General features: G+C 35.5%; 1 protein-coding gene across 6 annotated transcripts in view; it reads right to left on the bottom strand.

Moving 5' to 3' along the window:
* SYT14 (synaptotagmin 14) overlaps positions 1-27,991 on the bottom strand; it is a 204,563-nt gene that overhangs the window by 75,238 nt on the left and 101,334 nt on the right. The window lies entirely within an intron of this gene.

Genomic DNA, 27,991 nt, shown 5'->3' with positions numbered 1-27,991 from the left:
TACCCAAAAAAAAAAAAAAAAAAAAAAAAAAATTAATGGATATTGGAAAGTGTTTAATACAACTGTTCTACAAAATAAGAATTTATTCTACAGTTGTTAAATTACACTGTAAACGTTCAACTTTAAGGGGAAATTTCTTGTTGAACTATCAAATGCCAAAGTGAGGATAACATATTATTACTTTTTCCCTCATTTTACAACCTAATTCCATACCCTATTTTGTGGGAATGACAGATCCATAAAAGGATTCATGCATGGAAATATTTTAAGCATGTTACCATCTGCATATTGCACAGTACCTACAAAAGAAGACAAAGTATGTTTCAACCTTACAAAAACCCGGGATGCATGCATATCTGGAATGTGACCTGGGATTTTTAACATATTTGAGACTGGTCTTCTAAGTTTGAGAACCTCAGCTCTAAAAAGTGGTAAACATTCTACATCTGCAGAATTCAGTTTTCAAGTGTCTGTAGAAATTTGCCAAAACTGATCACATACCATGTAGTAAGTTAAGGCTTAATACAGTCCACAAAACAGGAAGCATAAAGAAGGTATTTTCTGACCACAGTGAAATTAAACTAGAAATTGGAAATAAAAATCTAACTAAAAAACTATAGAAATCTAGATAAAGCAACCAGAAATCAAAACACACTTCTAAATAATTCATGGGTCAAAGAAGAAATCAAAATAGAAATTAGAAAGTGTACTGAAAATGAGGATAATGAAAATAATCTGGGAGCACCTGGGTGGTTCAATCAGTGAAGCATCTGCCTTTGGTTCAGGTCATGATCTCAGGGTCCTGGGATTAAGCTCCACGTCGGGCTCCCTGCTCAGTGGGAAATCTGATTCTCTCTCTCTCCCCCTTCCTCCTGCTTGTGATCTCGCTCTCTCTCAATAAATAAGTAAATAAAATCTTAAAAAAAAAAATCTGTATAAATACCTGTGGAATGTGGCTAAAGCCAAATACTTAGAAGGAAATTTACAGGCCTGAGTGCATGTGTTGGGGAAGGAAAGGGAGTGAGGCAAAAAACAAGGACCTAATTACTCACTTTGAGAAGTTAAAAACTTAAAAAAACAAACAAACAAACAAACAAAAAAAAACAAGTTAACTCAAAGAAAGCAGAAAGAATGAAATAATAAAAAGCAGAAATAAAACAAAAAATATACACACAAAAGACAGCGTTTGGTAAACCAAAATATAATTCACTGAGAACACTAATAAAAGTGATAAATTGCTGGAAGAGACTAGTTAGGAAGAGAAAGAGAGATGGTATAAATTATTAATATCAGGAACACAAAGGAGGACATCATTTCAAACCCTTCAGACATTAAAAAGATAGCAAGCTTTTCTTTCATTCTTTCCTTTTTTGGAAATTTCAGTCCTAAAGCTAAGCAGCGGGGTTGAAGGAGGCAGCGGCATGCTCTGGTAGTGGCTTATGTCAGAGCGTGGGTGGGATGAGGACGTCTACCCATGGGAGAAGCCCAGCATACTATTTGGGAGCCCAAGAGAGACAAGAAGGGCACCCATGTCCATACAGGGACAGCCTAGCATGAGGTGTCAGAGGTCACAGAGGGTAAAGGGGGCACCCATCCATGGGGTGCCCCTAAACAGCAGGCTGAAGCCCAAGCTGGGTGAGGAATGCCCAGCACGGAGAGCCAGAGTCAGGATAAGAAGGTTCCCCACAGTGGGGCAGCTGGCATGGGGCAACAAAGCCCCAAAAGGGTGAGCAGTGTGTCTATAATGAGGGAAAGGGGAGTCAAAGCCTGAGAAGGATCAGAGCCATGGAGGGGGAACTGATATGGGCTGTCGAAGCCCAGGAAGGCTGAAGAGAGAACCCACACGGGGGTGCACCTGTGAAAGTGTATGAGAACAGCTGCCTGACACAGGAAAACCAGATGGGGAAGGTCTCCACATGTAGGGGCAACCTGGAGTGTGGTTTTAGAGCCCAGGTGGGTGAGGAATGCAACTGTGTGGGGAAAAGGGGAAGTTCTGGAATGTATCTGACAAGCAGGAAGTGAGAGCTTTGGTAAGGATATCCAGTGTGGATGGCAACTGCTCTGGAGTGTCAGAACCCATGTTCTTAGGGTCATGAGGACACCCACAAGTAGGAAAGTCTATAGGGGACAGAAATAGAGCCCAAATAGGAAGAGGAGGCGATTAATTGAATGATAAATATGTTAAGTTTAATGGGAGCAAGGTTTCTTTCTCTCTGTGTGTTGGAAAAAGAAGTTACAAATATGGAAGCGGGAAAATCTAAAACTGTGGTCTCAGATTAGAATTGAGGATATCAGCGTGAGCTCAGTTTTTAAATAATAAGTAAATTATAACATAAATATGCATGTAATATGCATACACACATACACACCCATTCCTAACTATCCTAGCTCTGTCCTCTGAAAGGGTTTAAGAGCAACACCTCAATAGGGGCTGCTGGGTGGCTCAGTTGGTTAAGTGTCCAAATATTGATCTCAGGGTCGTGAGTTCAAACCCTGTGTTCAAGAAGCGTGGTTAGGAGCTGGCCAAGAAGTAGGATGCCTTTTTGGCTTCAGAATCTCTGATCAAGGAGATCCCATGAATCCTGGGCCCAGGCCTGAATAAGGCTGGCAAGTTCCTTTCCTTGCTGACCCAATGACAACATGGTGGCCATAGTGGATGAAGTGAAGTCTACCATCAAATTCCTGAGGAAGAAGGTACTGGGTCTGGCAGTGACCACTGGCCATGTGAGGATGACGGATGATTAGTTCATGTACAACATCCACTTAACTGTCAATTTTCTGGTGTCATTGTCCAAGTAGAACTGGCAGAATGTCCAGGCTTTATACACTGAGAGCACCATGGGCAAGCCCCAGTGCCTATACTAAGGAACGGTTTAATAAACCCTAGGGCACTACCATTTAAAAAAAAAGAGAATGCCACCTCAGTAGCAGTGTACACCCTTAGTACCCAGATCTTGGCTTCTAAATTTACTCTTCACAAAAAGGAACCAGGACTCCGTGAAGAAACAGCAAATTTCACGACTAGGAAAAGAAGATGAGAATAAAAATGTATTCAAAGAATGAGGGGGGCATGCCAAAAAGACAAAGAGGCCAGCCTGACGGGGTTTGCACTGAACAAACCCCAGAATCTGAGCTACAAAATAAATAGTCGAAGTAAGTGATTCTAACATACTGAGAAAAAAAGGAAAACTTCAGTCCATCTAGACATAGATAAATACATGAATAAACTGAAAGACCTCTGAGGAACAGATTAGGTACATAGTTACAAAGTACTTTATTACCAAGAGTGCATACTTCCTGGGGTGCCTGGGTGGCTCAGTGGGTTAAGCCTCTGCCTTCAGCTCAGGTCATGATCTCAGGGTTCTGGGATCGAGCCCTGCATCGGGTGCTCTGCTCAGCAGGGAGCCTGCTTCCCTCCCGGCTCTCTGCCTACCTCTCTACTTATGTTCTCTTTGTCAAATAAATAAATAAAATCTTTTAAAAAAGAAGTGTGCATACTTCCTTAATGAAGAGATCAAAGTGAGTAACATAACATGACAAATCAAAGTGTGCATCACCTGGTAACATGTGATGAGAGGAATAAGCACCAACTCCTTGGTCCTCCAGTTCAAGGTGCATGACCTGAATCTACTCACGAGAAATATCAGACAAATGCACATATTCTAAAAATTAACTGCCCTGTAGTCTTCAAAAAGAAATGACTGAAAAACTGGTCTGGACTGAAGGAGACTCAAAAGAGACTAAAAGAGACAGGACAACACATGATGTTGAACTAGATCCTTTTGCTATGATGGACATTATCTGGACAACTGTTGACCATGAATGTATTCTGAGGATGAGATGGCAATAATGAACCAACGTTAATGTCTTTATTCTGATGGTTGTATTGTGGTTATGTGAGAGAATATTCTTGTTTGTAGAAAATACACACTAAAGTATTTAGGGGTGATGAAGCATCGGGTCAGCAGGGCCACTTACTCTGAAATAGCTTGAGGGGTAAAAAGGATTTTGTACTATTTTTTGCACTATTTTGGGGTACTGTTTTTACAACTTTTGTTAATTTTGTGGATGTTTAAAAAATTCCCCATAAAAAAGACATTGTCATCTCTCTTGAAAATGTGAAAATCATATGATACAAATTCCTAAAGAAATAAAACCTAAACAGAGCCAAGAAACAGGAAAATTATATAATCTTATAATCTATTACAGAAATTGAACTCCTATTTTAAAACTTTCTTAACAAAGGAAAGCCCAGGGAAATTTACCATTTAAGGAAGAAAAATCACCAATTTCATACAAAATATTTTAGATAATAAAAAAAAAAGAGGGAACACTTGTAAAATTGTCTTATGAAGCCAGCATAAACTTGCTACCAGAGCCTGATAAAATATCTTACAAGAAAAGAATAAGCCGGGGGTGCCTGGGTGGCTCAGTGGGTTGAGCCGCTGCCTTCGGCTCAGGTCATGATCTCAGGGTCCTGAGATCGAGTCCCGCATTGGGCTCTCTGCTCAGCAGGAAGCCTGCTTCCCTCTCTCTCTCTCTCTGCCTGCCTCTCCATCTACTTGTGATTTCTCTCTGTCAAATAAATAAATAAAATCTTAAAAAAAAAAAGAAAAGAATAAGCCAATCCCTCTTGTGAACATAGCTATAAAAATTCAACACAAAATATTAGCAAATGAAACCCAGAGTCTTAGAGAACTACATCATAACCAACTTAGGTTTACACTAGGAATATAAAGGTACTATACAAATGCAAGATGGATTTACTATTAGAAACTTTATCTAATTTTCTGCATTAGAAGAATAAAGGTAAAAAGTAATGTGATAACTGTAATCAATTTTTAAAAAGCATTTGAAAAAAAATCTGACAAATTCATTATTCATAAAATCTCTGCTCTGTGCAAATGAGGCAAATTCCTTTACCCATAAAGAGAATCTTTGAAAGTCCTGCAGCAAACATAATATTTAATGGTGAAATGTTGAAAGCTTTATATCTGGTATTGAGAATGAGACAAGGATGCCTATTTATCAGCATTTCTATTCAACGATGTACCAAAAGTTCTAGCCATTGCAATAAGGTGAGAAAAAGATGTGAAAGAACTGGGAAAAAAAGAAACAAAACTGTTATTACTCTCAGATGATGACTTAGATATAGAAATCCCCAAATACTTTAGAGATAATCTATTAGTGTTGGTAAGCAAATTGAGTGAGGTCCTTGAATATGGTTATCAATACTAAAAAGATCAATTGAATTTCTACACACATGAATGGAAAACTAAAAAGTGACATTTAAAAACAATCCCCCATACAATTGCACCAGATAATATCAAATACCTAAGAATAAATTGAGGAAATCACTTTGCTGTTATTTTTCCAGTTTAGGGGCTTATAATTAGAAATATATACTCTTAGCAATTGGCAGAATCCACACTTCAGTTTTTTTTTTTGTTTGTTTTTAGATTTTTATTTATTTATTTGACAGACAGAGATTACAAACAGACAGAAAGAGAGAGGAGAAAGCAGGCTCCCGTTGGCAGAGAGCCCGATGCGGGGCTCGATCCCAGGACCTTGAGATCATGACCTGAGCCGAAGGCAGAGGCTTAACCCACTGAGCCACCCAGGTGCCCCACACTTCAGCTTTCTAAGCAATGTCTATATGGTGTAGGAAGGGACTGCTAGAAACCACTAGTTTCCTTTCTCTAGCAACAAGTCATCCCAAGAGAACAGGAGAGATTAGTCTACCATCAGAGACTGGAGAATTACAAATTTAGTGAATGTCTTTACTAGTTTGGTCACTGCAAAAATTAATAAGCTTGAAAAATGATGGCAGATTATCATAAACTTCTAATTAAAAGACGACTTTAACTGGAGTTGCCACTCCAGATGGAGTCTCCTTATTAAGCAAATTAAAACAGCCTTGGTATTTGATATGTAGCTTTTATGTAGCAAATGCTTTTTCCTTTGTAACAATCCAGAGAGAACAAAAGGAACATGTTGTTTTCACCTGTCAAAGCAATACTGCTACTTCCCAGCTTCAGGGAAATATAATAAAATATTCTTGTTCTATGCCACAATCTGCTCTGCAGAGACCCTGGCTGCCTCAACATTCCAGGCTACATGCCCTTGATCCTTCGAATGACAGCAAGCCATTAGGACCCGGAGAGCAGAAGAGTTGAGGGATTGAAGTGCCTTGGTAAAATGTACATGTGTGACAGGACTGAGAACTCAATCTGATGATAATACAAGGGCTTGCCTCCTCCATGAAGTTCCCGAGAATACAGGAGTATGATAGAATATTCCTCCCAATGTCAAAGAGAATTTCCTACCCTTTGTCTATGTTCCACTAAGAAGGAGACAAGAAGTTTGGCTGGCCTTCTTACACTCTGAAAGCAGCACATTCCATATCTGAGTATGCAGCTCTGAGCCATCTACAAGGTAAAATAAAAAGCTTTTCAGCTTTGAGTGGCACCCAGAACAACAGATATCCATGGTATGGTATGGTATGGTATGGTATGGTATGGTATGGTATGGTATGGTATGGTAAGCTTTATACTTGACCTTTAAAGACTAAGCAAACCAAATAGTCTTCAAATGCCTGTGGTAGGTGATGACACTTAAAAAAGTATTAAGAAGCCCTGATGGTGGAATTGCATTGGAGGACTCGAGATTTTTTTTTTTTTTTTTTGGCCATATCTTTGCTGATATTTTTGCTTCCAAGATTTTAAATCTTACTGTCAATCTGATGGGTAAAAGTTGGTATCTTGTTTTAATTTGCACTTCCCTTGTATGTAAGGAGGAGCACATCTTTATCAACCATTTATATTTTCTCTATATTCCCCACTAGATAGTAACCTCTTTGAAGTGCTATAGCATTCAGTGTATATTAAGTACAATGTTCATATATAATTGGTATTTATGTGACCACAGCATTCTACATATTTAATGCGATCCCTATCAATACACCAACATTTTTGTCATATAACTAGAATAAAACTAAAAGCTGTATGAAACAAAAAAGACCTTGGATAGCCAAAGCAATCTTGAGAAAGAAGAACCAAGTTAAAGGTAGCATAATTCCAGATTTCAAGATAAACTACAAAGCTATAGTATGGTACTGGCATAAAAACAGACATATAGATAAATGGAACAGAACAGAGAGCCCAGAAATAAGCTACACTTACACTGTTGATTAATCTACAACAAAAGAGGCAAGAATATACAGCAGGGAGAAGACAGTCTCCTCGACAAATGGTGTTGGGAAAACAGGACACCTACATGCAAAAGAATGAAACTGGACCACTTCCTTGTACCATACAAAAATAAACTCAAAATGGGTAAAAACAAAACAAAACAAAACAAAACAAAACCAACCAACCAAACAAACAAAACCACAACAGAAAATCCAAAACCTAAACGTGAGACTTGAAACCATAAAAAAACTCCTAGAAGAAAACATAGGCAGCACTTTCTTTGAGATCAGTCATAGAAACGTTTTTCTAGATTATGTCTCTTTAGGCAAAAAAAAAAAAAAAAGCAAAATTAAACTAATGGGATTACACGAAAATAAAACCTTGTGTGCAGTGAAGGAAACCGTCAACAAAAAGGCGACCTACTGAACAGGAGAAGATATTTGCTAATGACCTATCCAGTAAGAGGTTAATAGCCAAAATATATAAAGAACTTAAGAGAACTCAGCATGAAAAAAAACAACCAATCCAATTAAAAAATGGGCAGAGGACCCAAACAGAATTTTTAAATTATGATTTTTTGTATCTCCAAATACATTTTATTACAAGATAGTATTTAGATTATTTTTGTACCATGCCTTAAAACTCTTTATTAATCTTTCTCACCTTATTTTTCTGGTGGTTTGAAATAATTTCTGAATCAAACTATATTTCACATATAGCTGCTTTTTACCAGTATAATCTTACCCAGTACACCTATTTTCTGAGTGGAAAATCAATTCATGGTCTCCCATTTCTTGATTCTTAGGTTTTGTTAAAGATCATAGTCAGTTCAAGTGAAATGAAAAGTGGTTTGTTGGTTTTTGAGAAACAACTCCTGGCCTACTGTTAATACCAACCAGAAACTAACTGGAGGATCAAGGGACGCCAGGTAGCTACGTGATCCAAACTGCCCCGTAGGAAAGAGATAGCACGTGCTCATCTAGCTATAAAGTTGGGAGTATCAAGCTGCACTCCGTCATCAAGGGAAACGAACAGATACTGGATGAGGACCCAGTAAGCTCTGAAGGCACAGGCAGGCAGTAGAGGTATGCCTGCTGTATTTTACTTAATCTGCATGCATTGCCATGTGAGTACAGTAGGACTACTGAAGGTTAACTGAGAATCAAAACATTATGTCTAGTGATATGCCAAAACCATTAGAAGTGGAATGTTCTGATATTATAATTCTTTCAGAGGAGGCCCTGAAAAACGACATGGAAAGAAAATCTTCTCAGTGGACAGAATTCTTAGTAGCCTGTTTGATTTTCAACGTTGCTTAGAGTAAGAGTTGATCTCAATGACTGGGTTGCCAATGGTCTGGCTGGACGTAAGGACTTGAGAGCAGAGACTAGCAGGCTGGTCTCACCCGGAATGGCTCTGCGGCCTGAACACATTTACATCTCCAATACAACTTAAAACACAAATACTCAGAAAATACCATAACTTCTAAAATTTAACCTTATGTATTTTAAGTCTAAGTCTTTCCCAAATTGAAAAAGGCAACAGTCTTGATAAATAAGACTCCTAGATGAATTTTGAAAGCATGCCCCAAAATTACAATGTCAATTTCAATCAATACTTTTCTCATTTTATTTTTGTGTTCAATGCCATTCAATTTTACCTACAGAAAATATTTAATTTTAGTGAATGATTAAAAATCTTATCAAGCAATTTCTGTTTTCATGCATGAGGGATTAACTGGTATTTGGTCAGTCTTCCTCCTGTAAACAACTACAAAACTGGACAAAACATCTGAAGCAACTGTTTTCTACTGTAGGGATACAATTTATCCTTTCAGACTATTTTCCAAAAGGCTTTACAATTTTGCATTCAAACTTGCAAGATATGAGAGTTCCATTTATTCTACATTCACCAATATTTGGTATTGCTAGTCTTTTAAATTTTAACCATGTTTCTGGCTGTGTAGTGCTATATATTATGGTGGTTTTAGTTTCCATTCCCCAAATGAGTAACGATTTGAGCATATCTTCATGCATTTATTTGGCATTCATAAGTCTTCTCCAGGGACATATATGTCCGAAAATGTGCACATTTTTAGGTTGTTCATTTCTTGGAATTGACTCATCAGGGTTCTCTGTGTAATATAGATACAACCCTTTATAAAATATATCTTTTTCCTGTCTATGGCTTGCCTTTTCATTTTTTAAATAGTGTCTTTTGAAGAGAGTTTTTACTTTAAGGTAGTCATAATCAATTCAGTTTTCTTTTATGATTCATGCCTTCTGATTCCTATCGAGAAAATCTTTGCCTACCCCAAAGTCACGAAGATTTTCTAGGTCCTCTCATAATTATATAGTTTTAGCTTTTACACTTAGGTTTACAATCCACGTGGGATTAGTTTTTGTGTATGGTGTGAGGCAACACTTGGCACTGATTTTTCTCTTCGGATTTCCAGTTATTCCAGCACCACTGACTGAAAGCTATTTTTCCTCACTGAATTCAACGGGCACCTTGCTGAAATTAATTGTCATGTGTGTGGGTCTGCTTTACATATGGACTCTCCCTTCTTTCACTAACCTACTTGTTTAGCCTTGTGCCAATACCACACTTTCTTGATCACTGTAGTTTTACACTAAATCTTGAAAGCAGATAGTGTAAATCCTCTTTTTGTTTTTGCCTTTTTTTAACCTCTGTAATTCTTTATTCTGACATGTAATTCTTCTGACATGCCTTATACTTTTTAAAACTTAAATTCAATTAATTAACATAGAGTATTATTAGTTTTAGAGGAAGAGTTAGTGATTTATCAGTCTTATATAAAGCCAGTGTTCATTACATCACATGCCCTCCTTAATGCCCATCACCCAATTACCCCAACAACCTCACACCCACGTCCAGCAACCTTCAGTCTGTTTCCTAAGATTCTCTTAAGTTTTGTCTCTCTCTCTGACTTCATCTTGTCTTGTTTTTCTTTTATTTTGCTATTCTTTTCCACAACATTTTTGACTTTTTGCCAATTTCATTCCCATAAATATTTTAGCTTTTCATAGGATACAAAAAGAGAGAGAGAGAGAGAAAAGAAAGAACTCCTGGAATTTTACCTGGGATCATATTCAATCTTTAGATAAATTTGGGAAGAACAGACATCTTAACAACATTGAGTCTTCTAATCAATGAACATGATATACCAATACATTTAAGTCTTCTTTAAATTATCTCAAGTTTTGTAGTTTACAATGTAAAGAGATTGCTTATTATTCTTATTCCTAAGACTTGTTTAATGATACCACCACCAATGCTAATTTCTTAAAATGTATTTTCCAATTACTTTTGCTAGTAAACAGAAACTAGATATTTTTATATTGATCTGGTATCTTAAAAATTCTTCATAGGTTTCTTAGAAATTTCTACATAGTCATGTCATCTGCAAACAAAGATAGTTTGGTTTCTTCTTTTCCAATCTCTATTTTTTTTTTTTCTTGCCTTATTACACCAGCTAGACCCTGGAATAAAACACCAATAAAACAGAGGGAATCTTTGCCATAGAGTGGATTTTTTTTTTAAAAAGCATTCAAAATTTCACCACTAAAGTGTTAGCCTTATGGGATTTTAAAAATTTTTGTTATGTTTTGTTAAAGTCTGTAATCAGAGATTTAGAAAGTTTGCTAGAACTTTGTCATGAATGGAAATTGAATTTTGTCAAATATTTCTCAAGTGTAGTGAAGGATTATGTGGTCAAATATTTCTCCTCAAGTGTAAGTGAAGGATTATGTGACCTTCTACTTTATTTTGTTATGTGGAGAAATGTAATGATTGATCCTCCAATACTAAACTAAATCTGTATTGCTAAAATGAACCCTACTTGGTAATGATAAGTTATTCTTTTTTTTATTGCTAGATTTAACTTGTTGGTATCTTTAGAAGATTCTGCATATGAGTAACATTGACGTTTTTCTCTTTATAATACCTTTGCCAGTTTTTGCTATCATGGTAATTCTGAACTCACAAGAACTTGGGAAATGTTAACTCCTCTTCTTATTATCTGGAAGAGTTTGTGTTGAATTGTTAATACATTTTTTTTAATTTTTAAAATTTATTTTTAGCGTAACAGTATTCATTGTTTTTGCACTATACCCAGTGCTCCATGCAATCTGTGCCCTCTCTAATACCCACCACCTGGTTCCCCCAACCTCCCATCCCCCACCCCTTCAAAACCCTCAGATTGTTTTTCAGAGTCCATAGTCTCTCATGGTTCACCTCCCCTTCCAATACATTTCTTTTTAAAAATGTTTAGTAGAATTCATTGAGGAAGGTAGCTGGGCCCAGAGTTTTCTTCACAAGAGTTTTTAACTGTAAATATAGGGCAACTGAAGTTCTCTCTCTTCTTCAGGAAGATTTAGTTATTTGTGTCTTTTTAACTAGGTTAAATTTATTGGCATAAAGTTGTTCATAATATTTCTTTATAGTCCTTATAACATCTGAAGGATCTGCAATAATGTACCTATTTCATTCTTTTTTTTTTTTTTTAGATTTTATTTGACAGAGAGAGACACGGTGAGAGAGGGAACACAAGCAGGGGGAGTGGGAGTGGGAGAAGCAGGTTTCCCATAGAGCAGGGAGCCCAATGTGGGACTCGATCCTAGGACCCTGGGATCATGACCTGAGCCGAAGGCAGACGCTTACTGATTGGGCCTTCCAGGCGCCCCCTATTTCATTCTTGATGTTGATTATTTGTCTTTTTTTTTTTTTCCTGGTCAATATGGGTAGAGACTTATAAATTTGATGGAGTTTTTTCAAAAACAAGCTTTTGGCTTCATTGATTTTCTCTTTTGTTTGCTCATATACCTATTTGTTTTCTACTCTCACTTTATTATTTCCTTTCTTATGTTTAGGAGTTCTTTAAATTTCCTAATTTTTTATAGGAAAAACTGACATGACTGATTTTCAACTTTTTTCCCTTTCTACTATCAGCAATTAATGTTACAAATTTCTGCCTAAGCACTGCCAGCTAAATCATATTGATATATGGTAATTTCACTTTCATTCAGCTCAAAATGCTGTCTAATTTTCCTTATGATTGCTTATTTGACCCATATTTATAAGTTTTTAAAATGTTTTAATATGGCATTTCTTGGAAAATATCTAGGCACACTTAAAAAAAGTATAAATTGTGGGGAACCTGGGTGGGTCAGTCAGTTAAGCATCTGCCTTCAGCTCAGGTCATGATCTCAGGATCCTGGGATCAACCCCACATCAGGCTCCCTGTTTAGTGGGGAGCCTACTTCTCCCTCTCCCTCTGCCTGCAGTTTCCCCTGCTTGCACTCTCTCTACCAAATACATACATAAAATCTTAAAAAAAAAAAAAGTGCATTTTGCTACCATTGAGTGGAATGTTCTATCAATGTCAGCTAAAATTTGGTAGATTCTGCTGCTCAAGTCTTCTTTCTGCCTCCTTACTGATTTTCTTTCTACTTTTATTTGTTACTGAGAGAATTACTGAAAATCTCTAAATATAATTATAAATGCCTGCCTCCTTTGCTTCAATTTTGTTGAATCTGTTATTTAGGATTATTAGGTCTTCTTCTTATTTATTTTTTTTTAAAGATTTTATTTATCTCTCAGAGAAGGGGAGAGAGAGCGCATGCCCACATGAGTATACAACAGGAGGTACAGCAGGCAGAGGGAGAAGCAAGCTCGTGGCCAAGGAGCCTGATGTGGGGCTCAATCCTGGACTCTGGGATCATGACCCGAGCCAAAGGCAGACACTCAACCGACTGAGCCTCCTAGATGCCCTAGGATTGTTATATCTTCTTGATGAGTTGACTGTTTATTGTGAAAATGTTCTTCTTTATCCCCATAATACTTGCCCCATAATCTTCCTTGTCTAATATAAATATAGACATCTCAGCTTTCTCTAAATTTGTGTTTGTATAGTATATCATTTTTGCCTATACTTTCACACACAAAAAAGGATTTTATTTATTTATTGGGGGGGGAGCAGAGGGAAAGAGAGAATCTCAAGCAATCAATCCCCAATGTGGGGCTAAATCTCACTGAGATCATGACTAGAGCTGGAATTAGAAGTAAGATGCTCAACTGACTGAGCCACCCAGGTGCCCTTCTGTCCTTTAACTTTTAAATTATCTATGCCTTTATATTTAAATTAGGTTTCCATATACATGGATCTTACTTTTATATGTAGTCTTGCTTTAAAAAATTTTTTTCATCTCACAACCTATACCTTTTAATGGGCATATTTAAACCATGCACATTTAATGTAATTACCTAAATCAGTGACTGACAGACTTTCTGTAACAAACCATATGGTAACAAACTATATGGCTACATATAGTGTCTACCACGTATTTATGTGTGTGTTATATATATATATATATTGTTTTAAAACCATAAAAATCTAGTAATACAGGGGTACCTGGGTGGTTCAGTGGGTCAAGTATCTGCCTTTGGCTCAGGTCATGATCCCCATGTCCTGGGATTGAGTCCTGCATCAGGCTCTCTGCTCAGCAGGGAGTCTCCTCCTCCCTCTCCTTCTGCTCCTCTCCTGTGTGCAAGTACACTCTCTCAAATAAAGAAAATCTTTTTTTAAAAAAGATTTTATTTATTTATTTGACAGAGAGAGAGATCACAAGTAGGCAGAGAGGCAGACAGAGTGAGGGGGGGGAAGTAGGCTTGATGCTGAGCAGAAAGCCTGATGTGGGGCTCGATCCCAGTACCCTGAGATCATGACCCGAGCTGAAGGCAGAGGCTTTAACCCACTGAGCCACCCAGGCACCCCTAAATAAATCTTTGATAAAAATCTGGTAATACGTACGATCAATTATTATTCTGCCATAAAAACAAATGAAATTCTAGTATATACTACAAAATGAACAGATCTTGAAGGCATTATGCTAAATGAAATAAACAAAGAAAAAAAGAATACTGTATGATTCTATTTTTATGACTTACCTAAAGGAGTCAATCAAATAATCTATGGTCTATACAAAACTTAACAGTACTTAATACTTAAGAATGTAGAAAAAAACAAAAAACAAAATACTTAAGAATGTGGGTTTAGTCTGCCAAAAAAAAAAATAGTTAAGAATGTGGGTTTAGTGTGCTAGATTCTAATTCTACTTTTGCCATTTATTAGATGTGTGACTATGGGAAATTTATTTACATTTCTGTTGCCTTTATTTCATCATCTGTAAGTTAGGGATAATTAGATATATTAGCACCAATGTCATTGGGACTTTTTGAAAATTAACTGAGATGCTTAAGTGTGTGATTAATGTAAGAACCTAGAAAGGGTAAATGGATTAGACCTTGATATTTTTCATTTTTTTTTAGTATTCTTAAGAAAAAGCAACAGGACTTCTAAATCTGTTTGCAGATAAATTTCGCAGGAACTCTACTCTGCTAAACTGTACAGAACATCATGTCACCTTACTCTAATATTATAAGAAAGAGGGAATAATAAAAAGTAACCAAACAAGGATTTTTCAAAAAGCAAAATATAGGATTACTGCTCATCTCCTGTCATTTAGCGATATATATATACTCCATGCCTTCTTTATTAGATTTGAACATTTTAATTTACAGCTTTTATTTTGGATTGACCTAGTAATCAGTATTAGTTTTGAGCCTAAAATTATCATTAAAGATTTCACTAAGCGAAGTATAAAACACAAATCAGAAAGGTTTCCATTTAAATTAAAGAATTCTCATGCTTAAGGAATGAATTCCCCATTATTTTTGAGGGATATAGATAGCCAGGGGTTTATGGTGTTTAAACTACATCAGAGATGCAAGAAATGTAATAAAATATGCCAGCTTTATTTCCACGTTCAAATTTTCGATATCTGGTACTTTCTCAAGTCTCCCACATTTATATACTTTTATAATTTTATATGCTCCTGTTAATCACACATAAAATATGCACATCAGTAAATAAGGTAAAAAGTATAAGTTAAAAAATTAATACAAGTGTCTTATTAAATCTTATTAAATCATATCTGCTACATTTCCCATTAGCTTTTTCACGAATTTTAATTTAAACCAAACAATAATCTGAAATAATATATTTTATAAGCTTTATTTGTCTTATCTGATGTACTGAATCAGAAAATATAATTCTGTAAGTGCTATATATGCAAATAATATACTGTAATTGATATTATAACACATACCAAAGATTTAATTTTAGAATCAGCTTAAGCCCTGTTGAGATTATATATTACATTTTTTGCTATGAATAATTTGGTGAGACGTTTTTATATTTGTTTTATGAAATGGAAAAGAACCAATATTCTTAGAAAGACAAAAAATGTAATTCAGTTCTGGCCTGTAAAATATACAGATTTACACTGGATGATGTTATTAGCAGTGCAGTTTGGTGGGGGTGGGGTGGTGGTTATATACTAATAAAGACAAGAATGAGAACAACTAAGTAGCTTTTACTTATGACATAAACTGGGGATGTGATCTTAATTCTTTGAGGATAAAACAATAAGGCAGTTTTCATTCCATTTTGTTTTAAAAGACTTCAGGCATTCTTAGGACTTTTTATTTTTTCATTTTTATCACACCAGTAACCAGACATTTCAAAAATAGATGGTTGAAATAGTAGCAATTTAGGATTATGAAGCTGTTAAGTGCTTCACAATGTTGATGTAATATAGCAATTATAGACCTTTGTAATTCAGCAAAAAGGCTTTGTTTTCTTGTTACTCATATTGAAACTATACAATAAGAATACCTCTTTATTTTCACAGAAAAGGACTTAAATTTTTAAAAATCTTTGCATTAATGTTTTGACCATTGTTATGAACTCACCACTGAAATTTATTATTTTGTAACTAAAAATAAAATGAAGCACTAAGGGGAAAAAGGTTGTATAATGTTAGAATTTTGATTAGCAATCACAGCTGCACCAGAATTAGTTTCTATAGCAACAGGAAGAAATAATGTGTTGAATTGCAATGCAATACAAGATTATTCTTTACAGATTGCAATTCAAAAGAAAATCTTTAAAGAATTTTGTCTTAAAAGAGTTATTAATCTTTTATCCATCATAATTCTCTTAAAGAAAATAATTATTCTAGTCTACTTCCCCTGAATCCTGTTTTAACTCATTCAAATTAATATGTTTCAAAAAAGACTGAAAATTTAATATACCTGAACAGTAAGAATTTTGGCTACTGTCTTATTTGCATTTTAACATAAAAATGCAGGGACTCATTCTTACACACTGTATGGAAAGAATATGTTTCCTAGGCCCATTAGAATCTATAAAGAAAAGTATAATGGGTCTTGTTGGAATAAGAATTAAGAGCAATAAACAAATTCAACATTTGAATCAATATGAAACTATTCCTCCCTTTTATCAATGTGCACTCCCTTGTCCAAATTATGATTGAGAAACTACACTACTGTGAGTATTTGGATTGCACATCTCCCTTACTTTAGTAAGAGAAAAGAAAGACAAGCATTAAATTTCATATGCTGCCCATATTATTTCTAACAATGAAAAATATTATTCTATTATTTCATGGCATCCTTTCCAGTCCTAGCTATTTTTGGAAACTAATTAAAAGCATATGCCTGAACCTTTTATGTATTTTGCCCTTATAATGAGACCTATTACTGTGGCTTACTCTATCCATCTGAGTTCCAAAGTATCTTTGGGGTTACCATGGATACCAGTGACAAGCATTCTCCCACAACTGCTTTATGTGTCTCATCAAACACAAGAAAACTGACATGGCAGGAATCAAGCCATCTAGACACCATGAATTTCTAATTGTACTAGTATTCGTGCTTTTTAGAAAAAAATACAAATATATATTTAAACAAAGCAGCTGACCAGCAAGTTATTTAAAAAACCGGAGTAGAAAAAAATAAATGTGAGTAGACATCAAATCACTGGGTAAATCACTGGGTAAAAAATAAGAGGTTATAAAAGAAAAGGTACAAACATTAAAACAGATCAGTAGAGCAGTCCATCAGCGATTCATAGGGTCCAAAGTAAAACCTGAAATCCCAAAATAAACTTGGGCTTTGAGATCTTCAGTAATGGAAACTCCTAATTATATTAAGGACAATATATAATAGGGACACTTGTATCATACAACCCATAACAGAAAATGTCAGAAGTCGTCATCATGAGAACATATAGAATGTCCAGGGTGAACTGCTGGCTATTACGAAAACTATTTTTGCAAAATTGAATACAATGCCTTTTTTTTAAGTATCAGGCAAAATCACCAGTAAAAATTATTTAATCTATATCAGAAATCATCTCATTCTATCTGTACTTTTGGCTTATTGTAGCAATCTAATTTTTCTTAATAAATTAGAACCTTTTATTAAACATCTTTTTAAAAAATCAAGAACTGAGTATCAAACATGACTTCTAACAAGAAATATTTTCAGCATCTCCTTTTGTGACTTACATTTTAAAAAGCGGCATAAATATATAAGGAATGGTGAGACAGATTTCCTATCAGAGTTATGTAATTTTATTTTTTAAAAAAAATGTAGACACACAGCCATAAGTTGCATTCTCTTCAAACAATATAAATCACAAGAATTACATTATTAAATGTAGATAGATATCCTTTAAACGACTGTTTAATTATTCTAACTTTAATGATGAAAAAACTTCAATCTGGTAATACATATTATTCCATCTAAAGACTTGTGACTTAAAGATCATAAAGATTACACAAACACAATGTTTTTCTTGTCTAATATGTGAATATATGACTTACTAAGGGAAAGCTCTGGAATTTACAAGCATTACATATAAGTTACACATTCAGTATGATACAGTGAATTCCACACAGAGGTTCCAAGTCAAACCTCATAATGCCTCAATTTCTCCATCTGTAGAAAGGGAAAGAATCTTTTATAGTTACTGAACAATTATACAGTTTCCAAAGAGAAACCATAAGAACAGTTAAAGGAAATAGGACTACTTCATTTAAATCAAAATTAGCTGAGGGAAAAATAATACATCTCTGAAACTCTTTTTTTTTTTTTTTAAAGATTTTATTTATTTGACAGAGAGAGAGAGAGAGAGAGATCACAAGTAGGCAGAGAGGCAGGCAGAGAGAGGGAGAAGCAGACTCCCGGGTGAGCAGAGAGCCTGATGGGGGCTCGATCCCAGGACCCTGGGATCATGACCTGAAACAAAGGCAGAGACTTTAACCAACTTAACTACCCAGGAGCCCCTGAAATTCTTACAAGGACTCAAAGGAAATTTTTAGTACCTGTTTTCCTTATCACTAAGAACTGTGGAAAACATAATCTATTCTTGTTGAATTCAGTTGAACAGATAAAACTTATCCACCTAAAACAGTTTCTGTCATGATTAGTGCAAGAGATCTAAAGCCACGTTCTGCTAAGACTGGTTTGGGGAAATAACACATAGGCCTCTATTGAAAGCATCCATCTCATTTCAGTGTGTCTCATTTCTGCCCAAGTTAATGAAGTGAAAACTGCCTAAAACAGAGCAATTCCAAGTTTACCTATTTTCCTCTCCCAGGAGAAGGTAAACAACATGCATTTATTTTAGTACCAATTTTGCGGTAGGCAATACAGAATGTACTAAAATGCTACTGGCACTCAGAAGAAAACCTAATTTGTGAAGTTTTTATGTCAGGGATAAGGAGGAAAACACTGAAGAGGAAGGGAGAAAACCTGGGTCTGAGTCCATGATCTTCTACGAAGAAGCTAAGTTAAGCACCCAAACTCTAGGCCTATGTTCATAAAAGGAAGAGAATGAGTTAGATCACTAAGATCCCTGCAATAATGACAATAAAAGAAAGATCCCTGCATTTTTAACTACTATGAATCCGCAGTATTTAACAGCTCCATTTTGGAACTGGAATAAAAGAAGGCAATACTTCTTTAACTAATGATGCAACAAACTATGACAGGGAACTAGAGAATCTCCTTTCTGGTTTTACCTTTTGATATTTGAGACATAACTACTAGCTCTCAGGATCCTATCTGGTTTGTGATTCAATACCTAAATGCACGGTGATTGCACAATGCAAAAGGACTTGGTAAAAAGGGCATGAGAAGTTGTTGTAAAAATTAAAAGAGTTAAAAATAAAAACATTTTTCCTTCCTGAAAATAAGATGTTTATAGCAAGTAACCTAAGTGACCATTAAATTCTGCAAGCATTTTACACTAATACTATTCTAGATCTCATCAGTAATTTCAATTTTAATGTGAACAGTGTTTTCTATGATTGCGGCTAAATTCCTAAAGTTGTTTAGAACATTTACAAATATACCCTTTTCTGACGCTATTTCTAGAGACACAGATGCCAACAAATGTAAAAAGACCACCAAAAATTTCTGCACACTACATTACACTCTTAAAAACCCCATTAGAAAGAGGAGTTAAGATGGTGGAGGAGCAGGGGACCCTAATTCCATCTGGCCCCTGGAATTCAGCTAGATTGTTTCAAATCATTCTGAGCACCTGTGAAATCAATGGGAGATCGGAGAAAAGAGCTGCTCCAGTTCTATAAAAGTCCCGTCAGACAAAGGCAAAAAGAGGAAGACAAAGCAGCATAGAAAAAGGGGAGTGAATAGAAAAATAATATGGCAGAAATGAATTCAGACATATGAATAACTATAACAAATACTACAATAAATACATGGGCACTAAAGTTTAAGAAATATACTTAGAACTATGAATGCAGGAAGGCTGAATATTAAAGCACAGAAAAAGACATATTTGACAAGTATCAGCAGAAATAACTCTGTAGGTGAGTATATTATACCAAATGAAATAGATTTTGAGATTTTTCTCAAAAGGCATAAAAATAAAGGGATAAAGAGGGTTGATACTATGTACTGATAGAGGAGATGATTTATCAGACATATAATATTATATAAATTTGTAAACATGTAAGTCCCTTGAAATATAATTTTAAAATAATTAAAGAAAAATGGAGAGAATCCCAAGAGAAAAACACTGACAAATCCACAATCACAGGTGACAGACTTAACACATCTCTCCTCATGAATAAAAGGTGAAGCAGAAAAGTATTTAGGAAGGATACAGCAGATTTGAACACAGTAAGCTGACTAAAAGCCATTCACAGAAACTTGAAACTAAGAATTTAAAAATACATATTCTTTTGATGGGCACACTCAACACTGACAATCTTCCCCTTCCTCCTAAATAAATATAGTAGTTACAAAAAAGCAAGTCTTAGGACGCCTGGGTGGCTCAGTCAGTTAAGTGTCTGCCTTCACTCAGGTCATGATCCCAGGATCTAGGGATCGGGTCCTACATCGGGTCACTTGCTCAGCGGGGAGCCGCTTCTCCCTCTCCCTCTGCCTGCCACTGCCCCTGCTTGTGATTTCTCTCAATCTGACAGATAAATAAATAAAATCTTAAAAAAAAAAAAGCGAGTTTTAACAAATGGCAAGAGTCAATATCTGTTATCTGATCACAACACAATTACTTAGAACTCAGGAACAGGAAGAGGTTTTTTTTTTTTTTTTTTTTTTTTTTTTTACTGAAAACCTCTAGAAATTTTCTATATGTTTGGATATTTTTAAATATTTATTTATTTAGCAGCTCAAAACAACAGGGGTTTATTCTTCACCCATGCTATATATCCTTTGCCTGTTGGCAGGAGGTATCTCATTATAGTCACTAGGAAGGGTGCTCCCAGGCTGACAAAGTAGCCATGATCTTGCCATGTCTGGATATTTTTTAAACTTCATGGCATAACTTAAAATCACAATAGGAATTAGGAAAATTATAAAAACAAATGGAAATGGAAATTCTATAAACTAAAATGTGTGTTATAGTTAAAACAATAAAAAGAAATGTATATCCGTAAGTGCACATGTTAGAACACAAAAAAGATAAAAACCTATATAACTCAAGATGTTGAAGAAATGAAAAATCCAAAGAAAACAAATAAAATAAAGAACACAGAACTAATGAGATTTAAAAATATATTCAATAAAGAATATTGATAAAAACCCAAACCAGCGTTCTTGAAAAAAACTTAGGAAAAAAGAGAAACAAACCCTAACAAGATTAAGCAAAGATTATGATTCTTCATCACCATGACTTGAAAACTTATAAAATAGAGAATTCCTGGGAAAATATAATTTACCAAAACTGACTCAAGAAGAAATAGGGGAACCCAATTACTGGCATAACATTTGGGTACTGAATAAGAATCTACCCACAAAAAATTCTACAGTACAGATAGACTTTACAAATTGGCTAGGCCAAACATTTAGAGAACAGATACTCTCAATTTCATATAACATTTCTAGAGAAATGAGGAAGAGGAAAAAATGTGAAACTCATTTTACGATTTTAGTAAAACCTGGATTCTAGGATTCAAACAAGGTCAATATGAGAAGGGACACTTTTACGGTAAACTCCTTCAGGAACATAACTGTAAAAATCCCAAGGGAAACAAAAGAATAAGCCAAACATAGCATGACAACTTTGATTCAATAGCAGGAATGCAAGGTTGGTTTAACATAGGTATTTTAAAAATATAATTTACAAAACAAGCAGATCAAAACTTAAAAACCATGTGACCTGATAAAATCAGAAAGAGTAACTGATATTGTTAAACATCAATTGATGACTAAAAAATAGTCTTAAAAAACTAGGAACTAAAGAAAATTTCCTTAACTCAATAAATTATATCTTCCAAATGCTCATAGCAAACATCATAAGAGGAGGGGCGCCTGGGTGGCTCAGTGGGTTAAAGCCTCTGCCTTCGGCTCAGGTCATGATCCCAGGGTCCTGGGATAGAGCCCTGCATCAGGCTTTCTTGCTCAGCAAGGGAGCCTGCTTCCCTTCCTTGTCCTCTGCCTGCCTCTCTGCTTACTTGTGATCTCTGTCAAATAAACAAATAAAATCTTTAAAAAAAAAAAAACAACCAAGAACAAGAAGCAGTCACTAGCATTCAACACTGTGCAGGTGTTCCTAGCCAGAGCTAGAGACAAATTATTAGAAATAATGAGCAAAGCTGCTGGATAATAATTTGCCTATATACTCTCTGTACTATATACAGAGAGAGACAGACAGACACACACACATACACAGAGTGGAGTATCAAGAGGAATGAAATTCTGATACATGATGCAACAGGGAAGAATCTTAAAGACACTAGGCTAAATGAACTAAACCAACACAAAAGACTAAAATTGTATGATTCCATGATTTCACTTACATGAAGTCCTACTTCTATGCAGTAAATTTTCTGCTGTGTTCATTTTATCACAATAACAAAGTTAAATTTAAAAAATTTCACTAGAGTGAGAGAGTGGAAAGCCAGCCCCAAGTAACTGGAAGGAAGAACCAGTCTGCATACCTGCAGATATGCAGATATTGTTAACTAGTCTCCAGGAGAACTTGGAAGGCAAAGAGAGTGTTAGTACCTGATAACTCAAAAGATTAGGATGTTAACTCAAATCTAAAAACAAAACAAAACAAAACAAAAAACCCACACAGACAAAGATTAGAAGGATGGACACTGTTCATGTAGGGAGACCCAGGAATGTTTAAGAATCAAAGGTAGGGAGTGGCTTAGTCAGCTGGGCATCCCATTCTTGATTTTGGTTCAGATCATGGTCTTGGGGTCAAGACATCAAGCCCTGTGTCCTCAGGCTGTGCTGGCCGTGGTGCCTGCTTGAGATTCTCTCTCTTCCTTTTCCTCTGCACCATCCCCCCCATCACATGTGCAAGTGTGCTCTTGCTCAAGGGAAAAAAAAAAAAAAAGGAAGGAAGGTAATCATGGAAAGAATGAACTTGCACAATAAATAAAGATAAGTGATTGTTGGTAACATCCCAGCTAAGGCCAAATGGAGAAAGTAGCAAAGGCAAAGAAAACTGATTTGACCCCTAAAATATAAAGTAGAGATGACAGATAAAAAATTTTGATATGCAAAGGAGGGGCACTGAAAAACTTCACATTGCTAATTAAAGTCAATGTTAAAAGGAAATTAAGAAACACCCTTGATAAAAGTTCAATGTGACTCTAGTCAAACTAGCATGAAAACTATTCTAGAGTTCATCTGGAAGAATTAATATAAAGGAATAACCACAAAAAATTTCACAAAAAATAATGTTACAGTATACCATTAGATACTGTAACAGAGGAAGTAACTGAAACAGAATAAAGTTCAGAAATAGACATAAATCCAGAAAGTAATTCAGCATCTGATAAAAGCAGTATGTCAAATTGGTGGTTAAAATATTACATTTTTCAGTAAATAAGTGATAAATTTGGAAATGAAATTTGGTAATTTGAAAGAAGAAAGCTAAATTACCACTTCAGTCCTTGCATCAAAATAAATCCCAGCTGGATCAAAGATTTACATGTAAAAAAAAATGAAACCACAAAAACACTAGATGAAAACAGGAAAATTTGCAAACCTTAAAATATGAAAGGTCTTTCTAAACATAACATAATCCAGAAGCCATAAATTAAAAAACTTAAAAATCTCAATCAACATAATATTAAAATTCTGGGTTGGAAAATCACTATCAATAATAGGGAAAAACCAACTACAAAAATATTTATTAACATAAAAGAAAGGCTAATTTTCTTTCTTTCTTTCTTTCTTGCTTTTTTTTAGATTTTATTTATTTATGAGAGAGAGAGCAAGAGCATGAGTGGTGTGGGGAGAGGCAGAGAGAGAAGGAGCAGCAGACTCCTGGCTGAGCAGGGGGCCTGACTTGGGGCTCGATCCTAGGACCTTGGGATCATGACCTGAGCCAAAGGCAGACACTTAACCGACTAAGCCACCCAGGTGCCCCGAAAGGCTAATTTTCTTAATATCCACAATCTCTTATGAATTAGTAAGAAAAATTTCAGTGCAAAAGAAAAATGAGTCAAATTTGCCAAGAGTCATAGTCACAAACAAATCCAAATACACACACATACATAACATGAGCATGTAAACTACAGAAACCAAACACTGAATATCAAATTCCAGAACTATTCTTTTCATGATTTAAGAGCTATTACAGCTTCATGGAAAATGTATATTTAGAAATATAATATAAAATACAGGTGTCAAGGATATGAATTGTCCTTAGAATTAATTGACTGATTCCCACCCCCACCTCCCCACCAATTTCCATGGGAGTGAAAGGTACAGGATTTTATGAGACTAGAATGTCAAATGTCACTTGTAAACTACAATGTTTAGTTGTACCCACTGCAATTTTAGAATTCAAAATGGACATGCTGATGGTAGGGTGCTGTAACTAGCAACAAAAAGCTTGCCGCCTATTTATTTAAAAAAAAAAAAAAACGCATGCCTGAGCAGTCAACTCATAATCTGTGAAAGGCAATCCTTATTCACTTGCACATTGCTGTGTTTTGTTTTCTACTGTCAAAAGTTCAACAAATTAGAAAAAACATCACTGACCTAGTGACCTTATTAGATAGCATCTTTTATATTTGTAATATACAAAACAAGTTATTATATTGGCAGTCAACCATTTGCAGAGATTATCCCTGTACAGTTTTACACTGTAAAAATCAAATTTCCAAATATGCACTTGGTTATTAGTTCTATTTTTAACCTGCCACTCATACACTGTCATGTACTTAAAATTCAGAACATGTTTACATTATCCATCCAGCAGGCTAATGCAACTGCACACCAGACAGTCATGCATAATTCAAATCAATATCCTCAGGCTTGCAAATCTAAGTCAAGGCTGCCTTTAAAAAAGCTAGGGTGTGACTTTAACATGAATAAAGTATATCTAATTTTTCTTTTTATGTGACAAATTGATACTTGCTGCAATGGAATGCCAAAAATGCAAAGCCACTGTATAATAGATTTTTATGCTATTGAAAAAAGAGATAATTGAAAAAATAAATAAGGCAGCTACAGTAGTCTTAGGAAATTAATTCCTAATAGTGAAAGAGTTCAAACTCAACAAGATTCAAATAGCAAAGCTCACAATATAACAATCGATTATATGAAGTTTTGCCAACAACCAGAATGTACATAAAATTACAAAACCAAGGATCTAAGTTACACTGTGAAATGGAAGTTTTTACACTTACATTCAGATTACAGTTTTAATATCTGTAAAGTTAGTTTCATTTAAATTCTTTAAATACAATCTCCACTACTGAATTTCTATAACTAGTTATATGTCTAGAAATGGTTTAGGTCCGAAAAGCTTGAGTTTATCAAATGTAAATTGAGGTTTACTGGCTAAGTGTGTTGAGATACAGCCCTGAATATCTACTATACCAGACTCTAGTCTCTGTTACCTTTACAGTAGAGATTAGATTTTTTTTTTTAAATAAGAAAAGATAGATAGTGGGTCTTATCTACAAAGGTCTACTTTTAAGGCTTCTAAAAACATAAGTTTTTACCAATTACTTGAAATGTGACACATAACTGATCTGGATTAAAATTCTAATATGAATAAATATATATATTTTGATAATTTTTCCTCTCGGAAGCTTCAGATTTGACTCGTCAGTTAAAGAAACCCTCCAGATATGAACGACATCACCACTCAGGCAACTCAACTCAATTATGAAAATTTCATATTAGTCCTATTCAATATCACAGACATACCAAACATAATATCCTTTACAATGACAGTCCATTAATGTCAAGGTGCAGTAATATGAAGGATGAAATTAATGGGATAGAGAGAAAGGATTCAATGGTATCTGAGATAATGAAAAAAAGATTAAATGGCAGACCTTTGGGAAATACGGTAAAGGCATGGAAGTCCTCCCAATGAAGACAGAGAATCTAGTTCAGGTATACAGAGTATATCTTTTCAGTTTTCTTGTAGAGATGAAAAATTTAAACAAAAGTTCAGAAGACAGAGTGGATAAATCAAAGATGTCTTCATTGATTAAGACTTGAATTTAATTAGGAGCTTATAGATAACACTGTTAGTCACATCAGTCCAATAACTATTCTGTAAGAAAGTAGCAGAAAAAAGTTTGATAGTAATTCAACTATGAATTAATGCTAAAGAAATGGATTTACAGAAATTCAGTATTATAATATGAATAGCTAATGAAAAGCTGCCCTAAAAAAAGTTCAGTCATAATAGTGGCATGAACCATGGACTGAATTTTTTCTCTTCTTCTCAGGATATGTCCCTTTAAATTTCCATAGTTCCTGCCCACAGTTATCACCATGTAACATTTTTAAGGCTCTCCAAAGATAAGTCAATTATTTGATCAGAGTTTTCTTCCTTTATTTATAAACCTACTTTGGAGAATATTGGTGGTACTGAGCATAATAGTTCAAAGAGCACAAAGATTCAGAGAGAAAGTATTTTCGTATTAATTTGACATGGAGGCTAATGATAGGCTTTAGAAAAGTAGCCAATAAAAAAAAGCTGTAAGAATGATTATAAACTGTATATATACATTATTTTTCATAACTTATTATACTAAAAATTATGAAGGCAATAAAGTGAATTTTTAACAGTTCTACTTAGGAACATACAAACTCAAAATGCGAGATCTGGAATGAGCCTTAGACCATTCTTCCCAAGTCTGTCATTACTGCAAAGGGAAGCACAGAGAGCCTGTGACATGCCCAAAGTAAGAGTCTAGAAAAAAAGGGTAAGATTAGAAGCCATGTTTACCACTTATGGGGCTGCTGGGTACAGACCTGTTCGACCCTACATGGGGGTGGCTCTAGCCACTTACACGAAGTAGACTTGGGCAAAAAAAAAATAATAATAATGAATGTGCAAGTAAAGTTTTAAAGGTAATATAGATATAACAGAGGCCAAAGTTAGACTAGAGCTGAGATTCAGGTATAGTTCATAGATGAAATTAGATGCCACCTCTTATCACCCAGCTTCCTCAATTCCCACTCTCCACACACCCCCACAGATCTACCTACATCCCTTGCTTTTCCATAGTGATTTATATGCAGGGTGAGAAGCCTCCCAGGAAAACATCTCAAGCTAGACTACATGAAAGCATGTCCGGTATATAGGAGAATAAAGCACATGAGACAATCACAATTTTTGAAGGAGCAAAAACACTCCTGGCACTCTCAATAAGGGAAGGAGACATCTGCCCTGGAAAGCCATTCTAGGCTGCAGGGCGTGAAGTCAGAGAAAGGAGAAGCTTCAGGGGCCAGTGATAGCTGGTAAGTGCATCCGCCCTGCCAAGTTACGGTGGCCATGTGCTCCTGCTCTGAGAAGACTACATGCCGGCGCATGACCTGAAATAAAGCCTCTCTGGACTCGGTGAACACTGCAGAGCTCAGAACTCTGGCACAGGATTCCCCAAATGAAGCCTAAAGCAGAGGAGAATTCATTTTTCCTCGCCTGCAAAAGCACACTGAGCTTCAGGTCTCAGCCATAACCTAGCGCCCCGCTGGCAGAGGCCGCCCAGTCCTTAGGAGCAGCGTTGAGAGGGTGTCTTGGGAGGCAGACTGGCGCAGGGAGAACAGGTGGGAGCACCTGACCAAATCTGCGAGTTGATGAACGGCCCCCCTTGAGAGCTCCCTGAAATAGTGGAAGGAATGGGATATACAAGAGATTAGAGTCTCCACGAGCAGGTAAAGCTGACACTATTAAGATCTGAACATTAATATTAATGTGATTCTGTTCAGGTTCACATGATGAAGAAATCTGTCAATGTCTGGGTTATCTATATAGGCGTAGACACAGATGCACGCACAGTTTCTCTCAACAGGTTAAGCAAGGGTGAATTTATCAACTCCGAACCATCAGTTTCACTCACAAAGTAAGAATACGATATGCTGTATAGAACTCT

This window comes from Mustela nivalis (genome assembly GCF_964662115.1).
Source record: "Mustela nivalis genome assembly, chromosome: 16".
Taxonomy (NCBI): domain Eukaryota; kingdom Metazoa; phylum Chordata; class Mammalia; order Carnivora; family Mustelidae; genus Mustela; species Mustela nivalis.
This window is presented reverse-complemented; position numbering and strand designations above follow the sequence as displayed.